Source organism: Halichoerus grypus, chromosome 4 (assembly GCF_964656455.1).
Source record: "Halichoerus grypus chromosome 4, mHalGry1.hap1.1, whole genome shotgun sequence".
In the NCBI taxonomy this organism is placed as follows: Eukaryota; Metazoa; Chordata; class Mammalia; order Carnivora; family Phocidae; genus Halichoerus; species Halichoerus grypus.
This window is the reverse complement of record NC_135715.1, coordinates 28,290,263-28,311,530: the sequence shown is the minus strand read 5'-3', so window position 1 is coordinate 28,311,530 and position 21,268 is coordinate 28,290,263. Positions and strand designations below refer to the sequence as shown.

Sequence of the window (21,268 nt, the reverse complement as noted above, 5' to 3'; positions counted from 1 at the left end):
AAACAGGTGCATCTTGCTTGGGTTGTGGTCAATAATTTGGACTCCACCCCTCAACAGAATGACTAGGAGGAAGAACCCCCAAAATAGGAAAGACTCAGAGACTATGACTTATGCCACAGATTTACAAATGGATTCAGATATAACCAAGATGTCAGAGATGGAATTCAAGCTAGCAATTGTGAAGACGGTAGCTAGAATGGAGAAATCAATTAATGACAACACAGAGTCTCTAAGGGCAGAAATGAAAGCTGAATTGGCAGAACTTAAAAATGCTATCAATGAGATCCAATCTATCTAGATAATCTAACAGTTAGAGTAAGCAAGGCAGAAGAACAAATTAGTGACCTAGAATACCAATTAATAGATAAAAAGGGAAAAGAGGAGGCCAGGGAAAAACAACTCAGAATCCATGAAAATAGAATCAGAGAAATAAATGACACCATGAAACGTTCCAATGTCAGAATTATTGGAATCCCTGAGGGGGTGGAGAGAGAGAGAGGACCAGAAGATATATTTGAGCAAATCATAGCTGAGAACTTCCCTAATCTGGGGAATAAAACAAACATTCGTGTCCTAGAGGCAGAGAGGACCCCTCCCAAGATCAAGGAAAACAGGCCAACACCCTGGCATGTAATAATAAAACTCTCAAATCTTATAACCAAGGAAATCATCTTAACGGCAGTTAGGGGGAAGAGATTCCTTACGTACAGAGGGAAGAACATCAGAATAACGTCAGACCTATCCACAGAGACCTGGCAAACCAGAAAGGCCTGGCAAGACATATTCAGTGTACTAAACAAGAAGAACATGCAGCCAAGAATACTTTATCTGGCAAGACTGTCATTTAGAATGGATGGAGAGATGCAGAGCTTCCACGACCAGCAGAAATTGAAAGAATATGTGACCACTAAGCCAGCCCTGCAAGAAATATTAAGGGGGGCTCTATTAAAGGAGAAAGACCCCAAGAGTGATATAGAACAGAAATTTACAGGGATCTTCACAGGCAACATGATGACAATTAATTCATATCTTTCAATAATCACTCTCAACATGAACGGCCTAAATGCTCCAATAAAATGGCACAGGGTTGCAGATTGGATAAAAAGACAGGACCCATCCATATGCTGTCTACAAGACACTAATTTTGAACCTAAAGACACATCCAGACTGAAAGTGAAGGGATAGAGATCCATCTTCCATGCCAACAGACTTCAAAAGAAAGCTGGGGCAGCAATTCTTATATCAGACATATTAGATTTTAAACTAAAGACTGTAGTTAGAGACACAGAAGGACACTATATCATTCTTAAAGGGTCTATCCAACAAGAAGATCTAACAATTGTAAATATCTATGCCCCCAACATGGGAGCAGCCATCTACATAAGCCAACTGCTAACCAAAATAAAGAGTCATATTGATAACAGTACTTTAATTGTAGGAGACTTCAATACTCCACTCTCAGCAATAGACAGATCATCTAAGCAGAAAATCAACAAAGAAACAAGAGCTTTGAATGACACACTGGACCAGATGGACCTCATAGATATATACAGAACATTCCACCCTAAAACAACAGAATACTCAGCCTTCTTGAGTGCACATGGAACTTTCTCCAGAATAGACCACATACTGGGTCACAAATCAGGTCTCAACTGATACCAAAAGATTGAGATTATTCCCTGCATATTCTCAGACCATAATGTTTTAAAACTGGACCTTGATCACAAGAAAAAATTTGGAAGAAATTCAAACACTTGGAAGCTAAAGACCAGTCTGCTCAAGAATGTTTGGATCAACCAGGAAATCAAAGAAGAACTTAAACAATTCATGGAAACCAATGAGAATGAAAACACATCAGTCCAAAACCTATGGGATACTGCAAAGGCCATCCTAAGGGAAAATACATAGCCATCCAAGCCTCACTCAAAAAAATAGAAAAATCCCGAATTCACCAACTAACTCTACATCTTAAAGAACTAGAGAAAAAGCAACAAACGATGCCTAAGCCATGCATTAGAAGAGAAATAATTAAGATTGGAGCAGAAATCAATGAATTAGAAACCAGAAACACAGTAGATCAGATCAACGAAACTAGAAGCTGTTTCTTTGAAAGAATTAATAAGATTGATTAACCACTGGCCAGACTTATGCAAAAGAAAGAGAAAGGACCCAAATTAATAAAATTATGAATGAAAGGGGAGAGATCATGACTAACACCAAGGAAATAGAAACAATTATTAAAAATTATTATCAACAACCATATGCCAATAAGCTGAGCAACCTGGATGAAATAGATGCCTTCCTGGAAACCTATAAACTGCCAAGACTGAAACAGGAAGAAAGTGACAACCTGAATAGGCCAATAACCAGTAACGAGACTGAAGCAGTGATCAAAAACCTCCCAAAAAACAAGGGTCCAGGGCCTGACGGGTTCCCTGGGGAATTCTACCAAACATTCAAAGAAGAAATAATACCTATTCTCCTGAAGCTGTTTCAAAAAATAGAAACAGAAGGAAAGCTTCCAGACTCATTCTATGAGGCCAAACCAGGCAAAGACCCCATCAAAAAGGAGAATTTCAGACCAATATCCCTGATGAATATGGATTCCAAAATCCTCAACAAAATCCTAGCTAATAGGATCCAACAATACATTAAAGGGATCATCCACCTCAACCAAGTGGGATTTATCCCTGGGATGCAAGGGTGGTTCAACATTCGCAAATCAATCAGTGTGATCGAACACATTAATAAAAGGAGAGAGAAGAACCATATGGTCCTCTCAGTTGATGCAGAAAAAGCATTTGACAAAATACAGCATCCTTTCCTGATTAAAAGTCTTCAGAGTATAGGGATACAGGGAACATTCCTCAAGTTCATAAAATCCATCTATGAAAAACCCACAGTGAATATCATCCTCAGTGGGGAAAAGCTGAGAGCCTTTCCCTTAAGATCAGGAACACGTCAAGGATGCCCACTCTCGCCACTATTGTTCAACATAGTGCTAGAAGTCCTAGCAACAGCAATCAGACAACAAAAAGAAATAAAAGGTATTCAAATTGGCAAAGAAGAAGTCAAACTCTCTCTTTTCACAGATGACATGATACTTTATGTGAAAGACCCAAAAGACTCCACCCCCAAATTACTAGAACTCATACAGCAATTCAGTAATGTGGCAGGATACAAAATCAATGCACAGAAATCAGTTGCTTTCTTATACACTAACAACGCAACTATAGAAAGAGAAATTAGAGAAACGATTCCATTTACAATAGTACTAAAAACCATAAGATACTTCGGAATAAACCTAACCAAAAAGGTAAATGATCTATACTCTAGGAACTACAGAACACTCATGAAAGAAATTGAAGAAGATACAAAAAGATGGAAAAACATTCCATGCTCATGGATCGGAAGAATAAACATTGTTAAAATGTCTATGCTACCCAGAGCAATCTATACCTTCAATGCCATCCTGATCAAAATTCCAATGACATTTTTCAAAGTGCTGGAACAAACAAGACTAAAATTTGTATGGAATCAGAGAAGACCCCAAATAGCCAAGGAAATGTTGAAAAAGAAAAACAAAGCTGGGGACATCACATTGCCCAATTTCAAGCTATATTACAAAGCAGTGATCACCAAGACAGCATGGTACTGACACAAAAACAGACATATAGACCAGTGGAACAGAATAGAGAGCCCAGAAATGGACCCTCAACTCCATGGTCAAATAATCTTCGACAAAGCAGGAAAAAATATGCAATGGAAGAAAGACAGTCTCTTCAATAAATGGTACTGGGAAAATTCGACAGCCACATGCAGAAAAATGAAACTCGACCATTCTCTAACACCCTACACAAAGATAAACTCAAAATGGATGAAAGACCTCAATGTGAGACAAAAATCCATCAAAATCCTAGAGGAGAACATAGGCAGTAACCTCTTTGACATCAGCCACAGCAACTTCTTTCAAGATACATCTCCAAAGGCTAGTGAAACAAAAGCAAAAATGAACTTTTGGGACTTCATCAAGATAAAAAACTTCGGCACAGCAAAGGAAACAGTCAACAAAACAAAGAGGCAACCCACAGAATGGGAGAAGATATTTGCAAGATATCTGACACTACAGATAAAGGGCTGGTATCCATTATCTATAAAGAACTCAAGAGAGCACAGGCAATAATTTCTCTGACATTGGCCATAGGAACATTTTTCTAGATATATCTCCTGAGGCAAGGGAAACAAAAGCAAAAATAAACTACTGGGACTATACCAAGATAAAAAGCTTCTGCAAAGCAAAGGAAACAATCAACAAACTAAAAGATGACCTAATGAATGGGAGATTTTTGCAAATGACATATCCAATAAAGGGTTAGTAACCAGAATACATAAAGAACTTATATAACTCAACACCAGAAAAACAAATAATCCAATTAAAAAATGGGTAGAAGATACATTTCTCCAAAGAAAGATACAGATGGCCAATAGATGTATGAAAAGATGATCAACAACACTAATCATCAGGGAAATGCAAATCAGAACCACAACTGGATATCACTTCACACCTGTCAAAATGACTGAAATAAAAAACATAAGAAACAAATGTTGGCAAGGATATGAAAGAAAGGAACCCTTGTGTATTGTTGATGGGAATGCGAGCAGGTGCATCCACTGTGGAAAACAGTATGGAGGTTCATCAATAAATTAAATATTATCCAGTGATTCCACTACTGGGTATTTACCCAAAGAATATGAAATATGGGTATTTACCCAAAGAATATGAAAGCATTAATTTGAAAAGATATGTGCACCCCTACATTTATTGTAGCATTATTTACAATAGCCAAATTATGGAAGCAACCCAAGCATCCATTGATAGATTAATGGATAAAGAAGTGTCTATATGTGTGTGTGTGTGTGTGTGTGTGCATGCATGTATGTGTGTATATATATGTATATATACATATTACTCAGTATATATATACATATATGTATATATATTACTCAGCTATAAAAAAGAATGAAATCTTGCCATTTTCAACAACATGGATGATGGATCTAGAGGGTATAATGCTAATGAAATAAATCAGTCAGAGAAAGACAAATACCATATGATTTCACTCATATGTGGAATTTAAGAAAGAAAACAAAGGAACAAAAAAAGTGAGACAAAACAAAAACAAAATAAAACAGACTCTTAACTATAGAGAACAAACTAATGTTTACTAGAGGGGAAGTGGTGGGGAGATGAGTGAAATAGGTGAAGGGGATTAAGAGTACACTTATTATGATGAGCACTGAGTAATGTAAAGAATTGTGTAATCACTATATTGTTCACCTGAAACAATATAACACTGTATATTAACTATAGTGGAATTAAAATAAAAAATAAAGTAAAATAAAATTTCCAAGAGCTTTTTCTTGTTCCTTGTTCCTTTTGTAGCATTCTGTTCATGTTTCATGAATGCAACATCCCCTCATCTTTCTGATGATAGAATGCTTTCTTATGCATCCTGCATTACATCTCCAAATTACTGTGTTTTCATTATGTTTCACTGTTTATGTCTATCTCATGTCCTTTCCCCAAACATGTGATGAGAATTGATTGTATATTCATATTTAAAAGTGAATTACTTTCTAATAATTTAGTAACTTTAAAATTAATTTTTAGCTCATTGGAAGCTTTGTGTAAGTGGACAAGAGTCACTGACTGTAAGTTTACATTGTAGAGTAATTTTATTTAGGAGAACAACATACATTAATGTCTGTAAATGTTTTCTTTCTTATTGTTTAGTTTGTCCAGAGGTATAAAAGCCTGGCTTCCAATAAGGTAGATACAGACCAGGGAGGTTGGGATGGGATGTCTCTCAATTTAGCTAGTAGAATTTAATTTAACTACCCTGCTTTCAACAAGAAGCCTCAACATGACCCTTTGTTGTACCAGAGACTGAATCCAGTCTGGAACAATTTCTCTGGAGAATAAATCTCATGTCTCTTCCAGGTCTCAGGAATGGACATCAGGCAAAGTGGGATGAGACTGGGAACCAGAGGTATATAGACTCCATGTATAGACTCTGAACCAAGTCTTGTGTTCTCAGCGCCATTCCATCACCCCTCCCAGTCCCAAGTGCCTCTCCTTCCTGAGTCCTTCTGGGGTTCTGTGAAGGGAATCATCCTCTTTCTTTGTGTCAGCCTCCTCTCCAGGCTCTTGGGATTCAGTTTTCTCTACTCTCCTAAATGATCTACCTCTCATTCACTGGTTTTCCATTTTCTAAAAATATGAAATTATCTCTTGTCCTCAGCCATTACCTTGCCTTGTCCCTATGAATCTTGGGAGTATAGATAAACACTTAGGTTATATTTGTCACCTTTAAGTGGAGGTCCATTGCAAATACCTTCTCCCTGTCTGTAACTTGTCTTTGGACCTGATCTTCTTCTCCTACAAAGTGAGCATAATACTAACAATAACAACAACAATAATAATACCCATTCTTCTTTACAGTGTTCTTGTGAGCCTTCAAAAGTGGTTATGTATGAGACAGCACTTTATAAATTGTAATGTGCCATATGAATTCTAGTTAATTAAAAATAATGCTTTTATGCCTCACAGCAGGAAATAGACTATATGAACATTTGCAGAAATGTTTTAGGCTTACTTATAACTACCAGAGAACACCTTCTTTTGGTGAAAACATTCCACAGAACTGTTCTTAAATAAACTTTTATAGTAATTATTGACCTTAAAGATCTCAGAGTAATATCAAATACTACATTAGAGATAGAACATTAGTGATCATATATTCACAAAAATATTCTCAAGATTTTAGTGCCAGATGTTATAGTTCTGACTTTTTAATAGAGGCAATCTACCTGTATTTTAGGTTACATCAATTCAAATTTATCCTTGAATCTAAATATACTAATTTAATACCACTTTTTATTAAATATAAAAAATAGAAAACAGGAGGGGCACCTGGGTGGCTCAGTCGGTTAAGCGTCTGCCTTCGGCCCAGGTCATGATCCCAGGGTTCTGGGACTGAGCCCTGAGTTGGGCTCCATGCTCAGCGGGTAGCCTGTTTCTTCTCCCTCTCCCTCTGCCCTCCCACCCATTATGCTCTCTGTTCCTAATAAATAAATAATCTAAAAAAAAAATAGAAAAAAGGAAAATCTTAATATTCTGGTAGTGCTCACTGTATTTGGGATCTTTCTCTCTTCCTTATTACATATCAAACATTTATTTACACCTGGCTCATATATTATGTACTGTTTCATAGTCCAAAAGACTAAAACAGTCAAGTTAATTTCAAGTGAAAAGCGTCAAAGAAGATCACCAAGCCATTCCGTTCTCTAAATTATCTGTCCACTTAGCCAGGTCACAAAGGTGCATGTCTCAAGGGATTTAGGTTGCAGAATACATTTATGTAACATAAAGAATAAGCTAATTAAGAAAAAGAAAAAGACTGGTTGTCCAGATAAACATTAAGTTGATAATATGGGATTCAATCTTCCCTACAAAGAGTTGAGATAATTGCTTTTCCTTCAGAAAAGCTTCTGCAGTTTTCTGGGCATTTTCACATAGAGACTCTTACTTAGTCCTTACCCTAGTTCTGTAAAGTACCTGGATTCAATCCCATTTTTGCAAATAAGGAACTGAGAGGTCAAAAAAGCTAAGCTATTTATCAAACTTAGAGTCAGCATTTGAACCCAAGACTCCAAATTCCAAGGAAAATACCTGATGGACCACTCCACTGCAGCAATAAATTACCCACCCTCTCTCTCATGACCTGCTGAAAATGCTCTGAGCCACACACGGGATGAAGGATAAAAGTGGGGACCACTCACAGCCCACAGGACTGTCAGCAGATGTCCCATGGCATATGCCGGCACATTCTGTCAGCCCCGTGGGGGCACCAGAGCATCAGACGACCAGAACGACAGGTTGTACAAAGACCCAGACTCATTATAAATGGCCCTCCTTCTCCTTTTGTTCCGTTCGTTCTGAGCAACTGGCATCTTTCAGCGAACTGTCAGTATTATATTGAAGACATAGTACATCATTAAAATAAAGCTCGGGGCTAATAATTATGTCTTGTTCAGGTGTTTTATGACTAAAGAGTCTGACTTTCCCCCAAGGTTTCCAACTCACTCTTTTCCAAATTGCTTCTCTACAGGCATTTGTTACATTGTGGACGTGTCCCCAACAATTAAGTAGCAGTTTAATCCTCCCTCTCTAGATCTTTCTTTTTGAGGTAGTGTCCTGGAGCCTGAGCTACTTCTCCTTTCAAGGCGGTATTTATGGAGTTCTCAACTGGCTGTGTGGGTGTGCCCGCACACAGAGGTTAATCCAAGTGGAAAGCCCAGTTCCCAGCCTTCATGTTGCTCACATGAAGAAATACTCCTACCCCTCCCTGCTCTGCCTCCATCCCTATCTTTGTTCAACAGTTATTAAGACACTCAAAGCACCAGATTAAACCATCAGGTGGGGGAAAGAGCACAGGATCTGGATTAGGGAAAGTATTTAAACTCTAAGCCTTATTTTATCTATAAAATGGGATTGATGGTAGTCCCCACCATTCAGAATCATTGTTAAGACCAAAGAGGTCAAGTATGTGAAATCACTTTGTTCCTTGTAAAGAAGTTAGTACTTTAGAATTGGCAGAAGCATTCTCATGGAGGTTGCCTCTTCAGGGTCTGGTAAATCCTGATACTTTGTGGGGCGGCTGGGGGTGGGGTGGGGGGGGACAGCTCTTTGCTAGTTTACATTTAAAGCGGAAAAGCCTCTTGGACCATTTCCTCCCTTGGGTTGGTATCTAATTTGGCTGTGCAAGGTGGCAAAGCAAATAGGACAAGGGGATATCTCATCTATGCAAGGCAGGAAGAGCACTAGATTTACTTTAATGACTCCCAGACCGCCCCCCCATCCTTCTTACATCCTTGAAAAAAAAAGGAACTTCCAATTGACCATTCTACACCCATTCCTTAAAAGCCGGGCCTTAAAAGTATTCCTTCACAAATTACTAATTTACATGTTAAGGCACGTTAAAGCTAATGCTTCTTAGTTTTCTTACTGTATGGGATTCACAAAAAGCATTTTGACCCAAACATTTAAGTTATATCACTTAACCAAGATTCTCTTAGGTTATTTCTACTTAGCTCAATCAGGTTGGATATCCAGTAGCAAATAGCTAAACTACTTAGATTTTACAATTTTTAATCAGAAATATCCTTGATATGGATATCCAGACCTCAGACATACACATAATTTTTTCTCTCTAATGTAAGTGATATATTTGATATATTTTTAATATAATTTAGAACTATCAAGGAACTTTAACCTTTGGTCATTCATCAGTTCTTTTAACAGATATTTTCGGCCTCTTTTCAGGATAGGTGCTTTTCTATGGGCTGAGGATTCAGAAATGAATAAAACTGAGTTAACCCAGCTCTCCTAGGATTTGTAATATAGTAGAATTACATGTCATTTCTGCCCAAAGACATTCCTCTCCCCAACCTGACTTTTGATCTTCAGGTTCTACTCAGGTCTGCGAAAATTAGGGTAAGTTCAACTATCTATAAACTAATTGTTATAAAATATTTTAATGTAAGCAGAATAGATTGAAAAACCCATTTATTCATGTAAGTTCACTTTGACAGTTTGATTCTGTTCAAATTGACAAAATAAACAAAATTCCTAACTTTCACAGGCATTTTGACCTTATTCTCAGACTTGCAAAACAGTAACAATTATCAGATTTGCATAAGTCATATTACCTAACGTTTATTAAGCACTAACAGGGTGGCATGTTCTTAACATGGATTATTTTTCTTAAGCCTCATGATAACTATTAACATGAGGGAAGATTATCTCCAATTTCCAGGTGGCAAATGTGGTGGGAATTAGAACCAAGAGTCTAGCCCTTGACACACTAGTAAAATAAATGAAATATTTCCTCACTCTCATATATGTTTTATTTTATCTTTTTAAGATTTTATTTATTTATGAGAGAGAGAGAGCATGTGTGCAAGGGGAGGAGGCAGAGGGAGAGGAACAAGCAGACTCTGCGGTGAGCACTGAGCCTGATGGGGGACTCGAACCCAGGACCCTGAGACCAGGACCTAAACTGAAACCAAGAGTCAGATGCTCAACTGACTGAGCCACCCAGGTGCCCCTTATATATGTTTTAATTTAACATTTTTTGAGTACCTACTATGTGTACATTACAGTGCTAAATTCCAGAGAAGGGAGTAAAAATGTTTAAGATACATTCCTACCCTCAAAAGCAATTTAAAATTGAATAGAAAACACAGACATATGCAGAAATAATACAAGGTATTAGATTAAGTTGGCAGAGGTAGTGGTGGAAGGAGCCCTGGATATGGACCAAGGAAGAAGGCTCCACATGAGAATATCGCTACTGTGGTAAAGTGGGTGCTTGGGTGCTCTTCCTCCCTTCCCAGTAACAGGATTAACAGTGTCTAGTGCACCACTCAGAGTCTTGGACAAAAAAACAGAGCCCATCTTGAATCTCTCCCAGCAAGACGGCTAATAGAGGAGCGTCCTTCCTCTGCAGATATCCTGGGTCAGCCTTCAGTTGCCTCCCCTACATCCCTCTTCTGACCTCAGGTTCCTCCCATTGTGGCACCATTCACTCAGACCACCTACACTGAGCTTCTCTCCCACCACCCACAGGAACAGGCTCTTTCCTTTGGAACCTGAGGAATGCCCCCACTTAACCTCTTTAGTCTGTTTAGGCTGCTCTAGCAGAATATCATGGTCTGCACCCTTACTAGCAAAGGACATTTATTTCTCACAGTCCTGGTCACTGCGAAGTCCAAGATGAAGGTGCAGCATATTTGGTGTCTGGTGAGACCCACTTCCTGGTTCGTAGACCACCATCTTTTTGCTGTGTCCTTACATGGTAGAAGAGATGAAGTAGCTCTCTGGGGTCTCTCTTATAAAGGGGCTAGTCCTATTCACCAGGGCTCTACCTTCATCAACTAATCACTTCCCAAAGGCCTTACCTCCAAATATCATCACATTAGGGGTTAGGTTTCAACATATGAATTTTGGGAGGACACAAACATTCAGTCTTTTTTTTTAATGGCTCTTTCCCTTATTATAAATAGATAAGATGTGCTAATTTTTAAAATTCAAACCATTCAAAAGGATAGGAAAAAAATACAGACTATGTTGTTTCCCATCCTCCAGCTACCTGGGACTAACAGGCCCCTGGGCACCTGTCCCTTGAGCTTATTCTCTTATACACAAGGACACCCACACCCACACACAACCTCACACATACACCCACACACCACGCACATCTACATACCACATTCACTTCAGACAACACGTGGGAGACTCAGCGTCCTGTACCACCCAGAGATGGAGGCGTCAATAAATGACATCTAAGTCCTAAGCAAGGGGACACTTAGAAAAAGATTAATCCCCTATCCAAGGGCAGTACCTCACTCAGAGCCAAGCATTCACAGTATGGACACCAAAACTCGTGGTAACAGAAGAAGAGTACTCAGTTGAGAACTTTTCCTCAGTGGACACCAGCATTATGAGGACACAGAAGGCATTTTATGCCCAGGCCTCCCTCAGTGGACACCTGTCTCATTGATGGCATTGCTGGGAGCAAGAGGGGCAGGGGAAGCAAGCATAGTTTCCCAGGAAATAGGCGTATTATTGAAGCAAGTCAGATCCAGAGAGGAGGAAAATACTGGACACTGTGAGTAAAACTACAGAACATGAAACACTCCCTGAGGACTCCCAGAATTGCTGGAAAGAAATCTTCCATGAGTGTTAGGTCCCTCCAAATGCACAGGACAGATTTTGGAGAAAAAAAAAAAAAAAAAATGACTGTTTTGTAGCTGTTATTCTGACTCTTAGGATTCCGATGTGGGAGACACAGCAATACAAATAAAGTACTCCTCACAGGGCAGATGAGACTTGGAATCTGAGCTTGCCAAGACCCTGACATCACCGGGCCGCAGAGAAGATACCTCCCCACTGCCCACTGCAGCCGACACCAGAGAGCGTAAAGGGACAGCCAGCCCCAAAGAGCCAAAAACAAGAGCTGCAATCAAACAATCTGGGGGATACAGACATTTTCCTTAAGGCAAGTCACAAGATACTCTGTAACAGAATACAGCTGCTTAAATAAACCATCCTCATTGCAAAATCTCCACTGGCAGAGTTCTAGTGTGTGAACCATGCAGGTTTTAAAATAAATCCATGCCAAAAAAAAAAAAGAATATTTTTTTCTGTCTTGTTTTTTAAAACAACAACAACAAAGGATAGGAATGCAAATTGTATTACATACTGGCTGATGACCAAGAGTGACCCCAGCTAGGGAAAATGAGTGCAATGAGGAGACAGGGGAGAGACCAGAACTTCTCAGGATATAGAATCACAAAATGAGGCATCATCCCTACTCTACAAAATAGGACTTTACCAGGAGATAAAACATAATTTTCACATTTTTTATAATCGGATTGACATTTGTTTTAAAATCATATCTATTTTCTATTATTGCTTCTGTTAGATTTTTACATTTAGTTCTATAAAACAATAGCTTGCTTCCTTTTTTTAAATACTTCAGTTCAAGGTTTCTATCTTAATGTTTGCTGAGAGGTTCAAGATAGTTGCATTCAATGTCACATCTAAATAAAAAACAAAACTGACTTTCAGTTTGAAAAAAATCTTAGAATGAACCAGAGGTTCAAAGTAATAAGGGCATATCTGGGCAGGAAAAAAAAAAAATCCCTTTAGCTAGAGAAATTCGGCATGAGTAAAAAATTAACGGGCATCTCCTTTGGTCGTCTGTTCTTTGCTGTCCTCGAGAGATGTCAGACTCACCTTGGTACGACTTGACCTCACAGAGCCTCTTCTGACATGGACTGATGCCCTTTGGTTTCAAATAAATGCTGTTTTCTGGAGACTTTTACTCCATTTCTGGCCATCATCCCAGAAGTATGGATCAGCTTAGTGCCACTGCCCTATTCTGCCTCAGAATGGCGCCAGAATGATCTCTTAAAACCCAAATTTCATCAATGCCTCTACTGCTTAAACCTCTGTGGTCATTCCCTATCATCTCCCCATAAAAGTGCTCAATGTCCTTAAAAAGGCTGAAAGGATCTTCGTAATCTAGATGCTGCCCAGCTTCCAGCTTCCAATGAACAAATTGGGAACCAGTCAAATAAAAGAGCTCACATAAGGTCCCCACTAACTGCTGATGGATCCATTTCCAAAAGGACCCCTGTCACATGGAACTGGGCTGGGTTTTGTGATTTGAATTTCCCCTCCCAGAATTTCTGCATTATCCCCAGTGACCCTCTCTCTCTCTCAAAGTATCTTATTGTACTGTACTCACCCTTCTTCTTGTGACAACGTGAGATGATAAAATGCCTCCATGATAAGATGAAGTGAAGAAAATGATGTAGGCACTGTGACGAAGTGTTAGGCTACTGTTGAGCTTCTGACGATTCGTCAGAAGGATCATCAGCATCGGACCTGTGCTTGACGCCACCGGTAACGAAACTGTGGAAAGCAAAACTGCAGATGAGGGGGGGCCGCTGTAATTATTTGAAAACTTTGATCAGAGTTGAAGCTAGCCCCCTGATGATGGTGCTCAGAAAGCTATTCCAACTCATTTGAAAATGTTTTAAACTACTTTCTCTGTTTTGCTTCTTTCATCTGATACACTTTAATATTGTCTTGTTCGCTTAATCACAACATAGCGGGCCTCTTTTTGTTTTCTAGGAGGCAGCATTTCCTAGATCATGATTATCATGCTGACTCTGGTATTTCACTACCTTTAAGGGGGCCCACCCCCTGGAAGAGTCTAGGTTGTGCTTTTCACCTTTTGAGGTCATCAGACCTCAGCAGTAAAAGAACTCTCTGGGAGCCCTCCTCCTTTCTGCCTCTTTCTCCTATCATTCTAGGAGTTTCCTCTCCAAACCGTGGCTTCTAGCTCTGATCATTCCTACAAAGATGTGAAAAGACCCAAAGCCCAACCATCTCTAGACTGTGCTCAGTGAAACATGCGGTCCAGAGCTAACCATAGGATAATACTGGATTCACTGGCTCTTTGCCTTTACTGTGCTATAAACTTGTGCTGCAGGTGGGCGGTTGTCCCACTGGCAATCACAGTTGCCAACTGTGTGACCTGGTGTCTCTTGCTGTGACCAGGACCTGGAAACCCTCAGCAAATATTTAGCCCTGGCATGAAGACAATTTAGCTCTGCAGCCCTCACCCCGGAGTACCTGATCCTGCACTGGAGACCTTCTTAGGAATGTGGATCTAAAATTCTTTCAGGCTCAGCTCACTGATAGGGGCTATTTGTTTCCATTTTCACCTGCTTGTGGATATATATTATTTTAATTTTTAGTCAAAAGAATTTTATTTTGAAATAATTTTAATAGAACTAGTTGATAATGACATCGAAGTAGTAAAACCAATGTATCATTCAATAAAATATGTTTCAAAATATTGTATACTTAAATTATTTTAGCACCCCCTTTCAGTCTCAAAAGTGTCCCAGTTCGTGATGGTTACCAGAAGGGTGGTGGGTGGGGGGATGGGTTAAATAGGTGATGGGTATTAAGGAGTGCACTTGTTTTGATGAGCACCAGGTGATGTATGGAAGTGTTGAATCACTATATTGTACACGTGAAACTAATATTATACTGTATGTTAACTAACTCAAACTTAAATGAAAACTTTTTAAAAATTGAATTAAAAAAAAAAAAAAAAAAGGTGTCCCAATTTGGACATGGCTGCCCTACTTGATGGTGTATAATGAGAAGTGCAGAGGCCCAAATCCATATCAAGAGCGGTGTCCATCTTTCTCCCTATTGGTCACCAGGGCATTGCATAGTGAACCGATAGTCCTTAATGGCACCACATTCTAACAACACTCAGCCACAGCAAACAACCTGCAGGGAGCCCAGGTTGAAGGTAATGCTTTCTTGGCTGCTCTTGGGTCCAGGGCTGTGGTTGGGGCCCAGGATGCCCCAAATACCTCCAACTAGCTGTGTGTTTGGCTGGGAGCTGTCTGAGGTCTTAGATGGGGCCAGAAAATGCATGGTGAGCTTTCAGGTCCTGGCCAAGGAAGAGAGACCAGGTCATACAGAGAGCCCGGATTGCCAGTGGGGCAAGGGACCCTGCCACAGGACAGAGCAGCTAAGGGATAGGCCAAGGACTTTGCAGGAAATTCCAAGGGCTCCTCATCAATGTCAGAAGATATCCTACATTCCCAGAACAGACAGATACCATCTTGGGGTGGGAGGAGGGAGAGAAAGCATAAAGAAATGAGCTATTTAAATTACGTCAAACAGGATTTAAACTAGTTTAGACCTTTAGTTACCTTCTACCTTCTAGACCAGACTACCTATTTTCCTGGGCACATCTGGGTGCAATGCATGCAAATTTGCAATCCTACTCTGCAAGCAGTCTTTTGCAAATCCATATAACTTCTGAAGCTGCTGCTTCCAAATGAAATTAATCAGCTAGCTCTTCTGGGAGCTTTAGATCAGAGAATTTCTTCCAGTTGCTGCTCAAGAAAGTTAAGATTTCTCAGGGTCTGTGAGTAGTAAGATAGAGGGTAGAAGAGAGAGGGAAGGACTCCCAGGAGATTAAATATGGGAGAAAAGCATTAAAGGAGAGGTAAGAGAAACTGCATCTATGTTTCCTTAGTGTTAGTCCTGTTGAATATTAACAAAGGCTTTCATTTCAATTACAACATGTTACAAATGGGAAACTGGGCATTAAGGAAACAACTGAGCTTTCAGAAGCAGAGTCTATGGGCCCAGATACCTTTAGGGATTACTCCATGGGCTGTGTTGGTTTTGTACTGGAACACAAAAGATACCTTGCACCCAAGAGTCTTGAGGAGTTTAGAAACTTCAGATCCTACATATCACCGTCTCAAGTGTAAAATTATCATGCCCTCTACCTGATCTCTCCCTGGTGCTCTCGCTCTGATGACACTGTAGGAAATACGAGAGACACGTGGTAATCTGTTTGGGGAATAAGGGAAAGGTGTTGGAAAAACAGAGAACGTATTCCCTGGGAAACTATTTGAGTTCCACTAAGCAGAAAAATGTACAAACTCACTCCTAATTCACTCTGAAGTGGTGTGTTTCAATTCCCTTGTAAGATACAGAGACACAAAATCGGAACGTGTGTCCCAGCAAGAGCTCTCTTTTGAGAGCTTAGGCCAAGAGAGCAAAATTTACCCAACCACCGTGTGCCATAAATCATAGTCTACAAAACACATAGTTCCTGCCTGCCCATTTTTTCCCCAAAAGATACAGTATTACTGTGTTTTCTCCACAAAACTAAAATACTATGAAAATTTTAAAAGAAAACAGAACCAAAAAAACATTCTTTCTACCAATTTGCCCTTTGGTTCCACACCTCATTTAATTCATCTCTATCCTCACCATCCTCACTCTCATATAAGCTGGAAATCTCAACATTGTCCTTTGCTCCTACCTCTCCTGGACCCTCACCACCTGATTCTTCTCCCTGACAGTCATTCTTCTGCTCCTACCTCTCTTGGACCCTCACCACCTGACTCTTCTCCCTGACAATCTTTCTTCTGTTCCTATTGTCACTTTCCGAGAGGCTGTCTGCCTCTCTTGAGCTGCCCCTCTCTTCACAACTTAGCCTATCCCCAGGTCAATCTTCCTGCTCTCATCCTTTCTGCAAACCACCCTGGGACAACCTTCCTCACACACAGCTCAGTTAAGTCTCTCCTCAGCTCCAATTCTTGACATCTTCCTGAGCTTGAACAACAAACACCACAGAAGCATTTAATGGCCTCCAAGACCTGCCCCCAATTCCCTGTGCTATTTGTTTCTTGCCCTCTACCTTTTCAATCATCTTCTGCCATAGTGACATCAAATTATAGGTGTTTATTCAAATACCTTCCTACTTCCTAATGTTTGCACTGCATTCTTCTTTCTAGAATGTTCTTTGCCCCACCTCTCTTCAGCCCCAAACAAATGAAGACTTCTTGAAATCTTAACCATATGGCAAAACTCAGCTCCAAGAAACCTCCTACATGATACTTTCCTGATTTTTGTGATTAAAATGAATGTACCCCTTTATCACACTTTCATATGTCTGGACCTTCCCATCAAATCTTACCACTCTCTACCCTATACTGCAGATAATTGGGTTTACTTGTCTTTCCCATTAGATCGTAAGCTGCTTGAGTGCAGAAACATGTCCCAGCTATGTTGGTGGAGTGGAATCTATTAGGCCTTGTGCTGGATAAAGCCAACTTCACCATCATCATCAAGTAAATAAAATGAACTGTTCTTTATCAACAGGCTAATGTCTACTTCAGAGATGTACAAATTACATTTTTTAAAGGTGTCATATCTTTAGTGAAGTTATTGGTATATCTGTAATTAATAATGTGCTTAAATGCCCTAACTTTTAAAATTATATATATCTGCACTGGCAATAAAGATTTAAAGCTAAATCAGAATTACGAGGTGTTATCCTTTAGTATAGGAAATTGCAGGAAGAAGCTATTGTGTCCTAGCAAGACAAGGTGCTTGAAGTCAAAAGATTTAAGTTCAAATCTTGCCCCCTCCACTTATGAACTGCCTGGTCTTAGGCAAAGCCCTAAACTTGAACCTCAGTTTTCTAATCTGTAAAATAGGGAAGAAAATGCCTGCCTACCTCTTCTAGATAAAGAGTCAAATAATGGTTGCCACAGTACTTTCGGAACTGCAAGTTTCTTTTTTTTTTTAGATTTTTTTTTTTTTTTTTTTTTTATCAGAGAGAGACAGAGGCAGGCAGAGGGAGAAGCAGGCTCCTCGCTCAGCAAGGAGCCCGATGTGGGACTCGATCCCAGGACCCTGGGATCATGACCTGAGCCGAAGGCAGACGTTTAACCGACTGAGCCACCCAGGCATCCTGGAACTGCAAGTTTCTTTACAAAGAATATATATTAACATTATCCTGAGTAAAAGACTTACCCAAAGAACATACTTCAAATAGCAGTCTTCATGCTTTGGACAAAACTAATGAAGTAGAATATTACTACTATTTTAAGAGGCTAGCTGGTAACACTTACAAAGATGGTGGTCTTGTCTAGATGACTCGCATTCTGCATTCTTACTCCACACTGGTTGGTAGCTCTTAACATAGGAATTTATGCAGAGCCAATGGCATTTTGTAAAGTCACATAGGCTCTCCCAAGAATACCTAATATGTGACTTAATTCTGCCTCTACAAATCTAGTTTGCTATCTTTTCAAAACACAGGAGGACACATAAGCCTCTTGCTTAAAAATTCTACAAGTGTTATAATAGTCACACCACCATACTGAAGGAAAGAAACTAAGAATAGACAATTGTAGTAAATACCACTAAGAAACACTTCAGTTTGGGTAGTGTGGGTAGTGTAGGGCTATGTGAGCTAACAAGCTTCCAGATACCTGACAGTTTAACCCTTTGGGTGCCAAAGATGTCAAATACTTTTTAATAGTTTAAATGGTTTCCCAGCTTCCTCACCTTGGTGATCAGACTAATGAGGCTTCTTGTTGGTCTTCCAATCCACCATACTTTCTTATTTTTTTTTAATTTTATTTATTTATTTGAGAGAGAGAGACAGAGGGCACAAGCAGGGGGAGGGACAGAGAGAGAGGGAGAGGGAGAAACAGACTGTCTGCTGAGCACAGAGCCAGACATGGGGCTCAATCTCAGGACCCTGAGATCACGACCTGAGCCAAAGTCAGACACTTAACCGACTGAGCCACCCTGGTGACCCTCCACCACACTTTCAAAAGCCTTCCCCTCTTTGCCACTACCTGGAATGAGACGGTCCACCTTCTCCAACTGCTGAACTGCCATTCCTACTGATCATCTCAAGTCTTCAGTGAAATCATCTCTGATACCCTCAAGAAAAGTTATTCTCTCCCTCCTCTGTGTTTCAAGTAAGCTGCTCCTATCACTACTTTAGTACTTATCCTGGGATGTTAAAAGTCTTTCTGTACACATCTGTCTCCAAATTTCACGATGGTAGGGTTTGAAGGTCTTTTTTTAATCTCTTTGCACATAACGGTGTCAGAGATGAGTATATTGTGTGTACACAGTAAATATTTAGAAAAGTTTATTAAATGAATGAATGTGTTATCAATAATGAAAATCGATTATTATACCATTATATTTAAGTGATGTCATGGAGATTTATGTCCTACTTGCTTCTCTGTCAGTTTACACAGAATGGTATGTATTCTATGAAGTGTCTTTTTTTTTAACTCCTCCTCTGTGAATATTCTTTTTTTCCCCATGGGTTAGGTTCTTTCTCATTGGGTATGATCATTGTCCCTGTTCCCACTTTTAATTTCTACTGTTTCTATTCTCTGCTACTTCCTTTCTCCTCCCCATTTTGATTAATAGGTCTCATGTCCTCTCTCTCTTGTTCTTATGAATCTTTGAAATGTCTTGGCTTAATGTATTTCTTGACGTGGCATAATTCTTTATTTGGTTTTCATACCTATCATGCGCCAAGGGAAACACATCTTTATACTAGGCAGGATTCTGACATGTCCAATCATAATCAAAATATCCTAGAAGTCTCCCTCCCTTTTCTATCTGCATTGCATCCACCTTTGTTCCGGTCCCACCTTCTCACACCTGAGTTATAGCTGCAACAGCCTCCTAGCTTCTCAGTCCACATCCAGCACTCCTTATTCTAATCATAACACATATCACTACCAGGTTATTCTTCCTAAAACACTGGTTTCATTTTATTAATCCCAGGCACCAGGGCCTTTAACTTCCCTTTGATAACACCCAGCATTCAAGATTCTCACAATCTGGCATATCCTGTCTTTCTCATTTTATTCTTCATTTCTCCACTCAAAACATTTAGTAGGTTACTGTGGTAATTGGTTCAAAACACATTTGCCCCAACAACCACACATATTTATCCCTTTGTGCCCCCTCTTTTGCCTCTGGGCTGACCCCGGGATGCTTTTTACCACAACTGTGGTGGAAGTGAGGCTGCAGGACTTTCAAGAGGAAGTCTCAAGAAACCTTGCACTAACTTAGGCCTCCTTCCTCAGAAAGTCTGCTTCTTTGCCTAGAACCACTCTAAGTCTATCCTAGCCCAAACCACAGCCTTCTTCTTAGGTCCCATGAACACTCGGGGGCTGAGGGGAAGATCCTTTTAATTTTGTCTTTCCAAATGTAATGCCAGAGCTCTGGGAGAATGCAACCCAACCCACCATCTAATTTCCTGGACTGCGATAACTGGTACACAAATCACAGAGAGAAAATCACTTCGCCAAGCCTCCATATCCTCAGCTACTTGTATGAATCTTTGTGAGCCTCCTTTCAGATTGTTGATCCATAAAATTACCTCTTCCAAATTGACCTTCTCCAGCTTCACATCCTAAGTAGTTCAATTCTCATTCCCCACTTCAGACTTCTGCTCTGGGCAAGATGGAATAACAGAGACCAATTTTCCCTCCTGTCTGAAACAACCAAAAAATGGACAAAATACATGAAACAAAGGTGCTGAAGACACTCAACATCAGGCAACTAAAAATAGTAATCTCAGAAATCTAAAACAAATGAAGGGATCCCCAAATTGCCCAGCTTATTGCATTGAGAGCATTTCCAGCACACACAGGAGGAACTCGGGCATAGTCCAGTGAACAACCTGAGTTAAGGACACGTAGCTGAGAATTCAGGGACACCAAGGAAGTTATAGTTAGAGGGACAAAGTAAAAGAAAGGAGAGAACAGTGCAAAAAAGAACCTTCAGAGATTTGTAGAGGGCCTCCCTTAAGTATTCGCATATAGTGATCAGCATATGCATGTAAGAGAACTAAAATAAAGTCAGATGTTTACTTTATACCAAACACAAAAATCAATTTCAAGTAAATTAAGCGAAATAAATTCAAGAAGCAAAACTTCAAAACTTCTAAAAGAAAATAAAGAGCATCTCTATCATGTCAAGGTAGGTAGTTTTTCTTACATAAGGCACCAAAAAAGCACTAACCATAAATAAAAAGATTAATAAATATGTGTATACTAAAATTAAAATTTCTGGAGCACAAAAGGCAATATATTAAAGTGACACTGACACAAGCCAGACACAGAGAAAAGATATTTACAATCCACAAAACCAGTAAGAAACTTTTGCTCAGAATATATAATAAAATCCTACATACCCATGTTTTTTAAGACAACAACCTAGTAACAACAGCAAAAAAATAAATAAGAATAAAAAATA

The 21,268-nt window shown here is 39.6% G+C and overlaps 2 long non-coding RNA genes across 4 annotated transcripts in view; both read right to left on the bottom strand.

Annotated features, from left to right (window-relative positions):
• Positions 1-21,268, bottom strand: part of LOC144381563 (uncharacterized) — a 625,721-nt gene that overhangs the window by 68,612 nt on the left and 535,841 nt on the right. The window lies entirely within an intron of this gene.
• The window catches only part of LOC118519453 (uncharacterized), a 96,963-nt gene that overhangs the window by 67,562 nt on the left and 8,133 nt on the right, over positions 1-21,268 (bottom strand). Inside the window, exons 2-3 of the long non-coding RNA XR_013446918.1 lie at positions 20,391-20,505; positions 13,377-13,543 (exon numbers count right to left, since the gene is read on the bottom strand). This is a non-coding gene — a long non-coding RNA (uncharacterized LOC118519453). The remainder of the gene's footprint in view (positions 1-13,376; positions 13,544-20,390; positions 20,506-21,268) is intronic.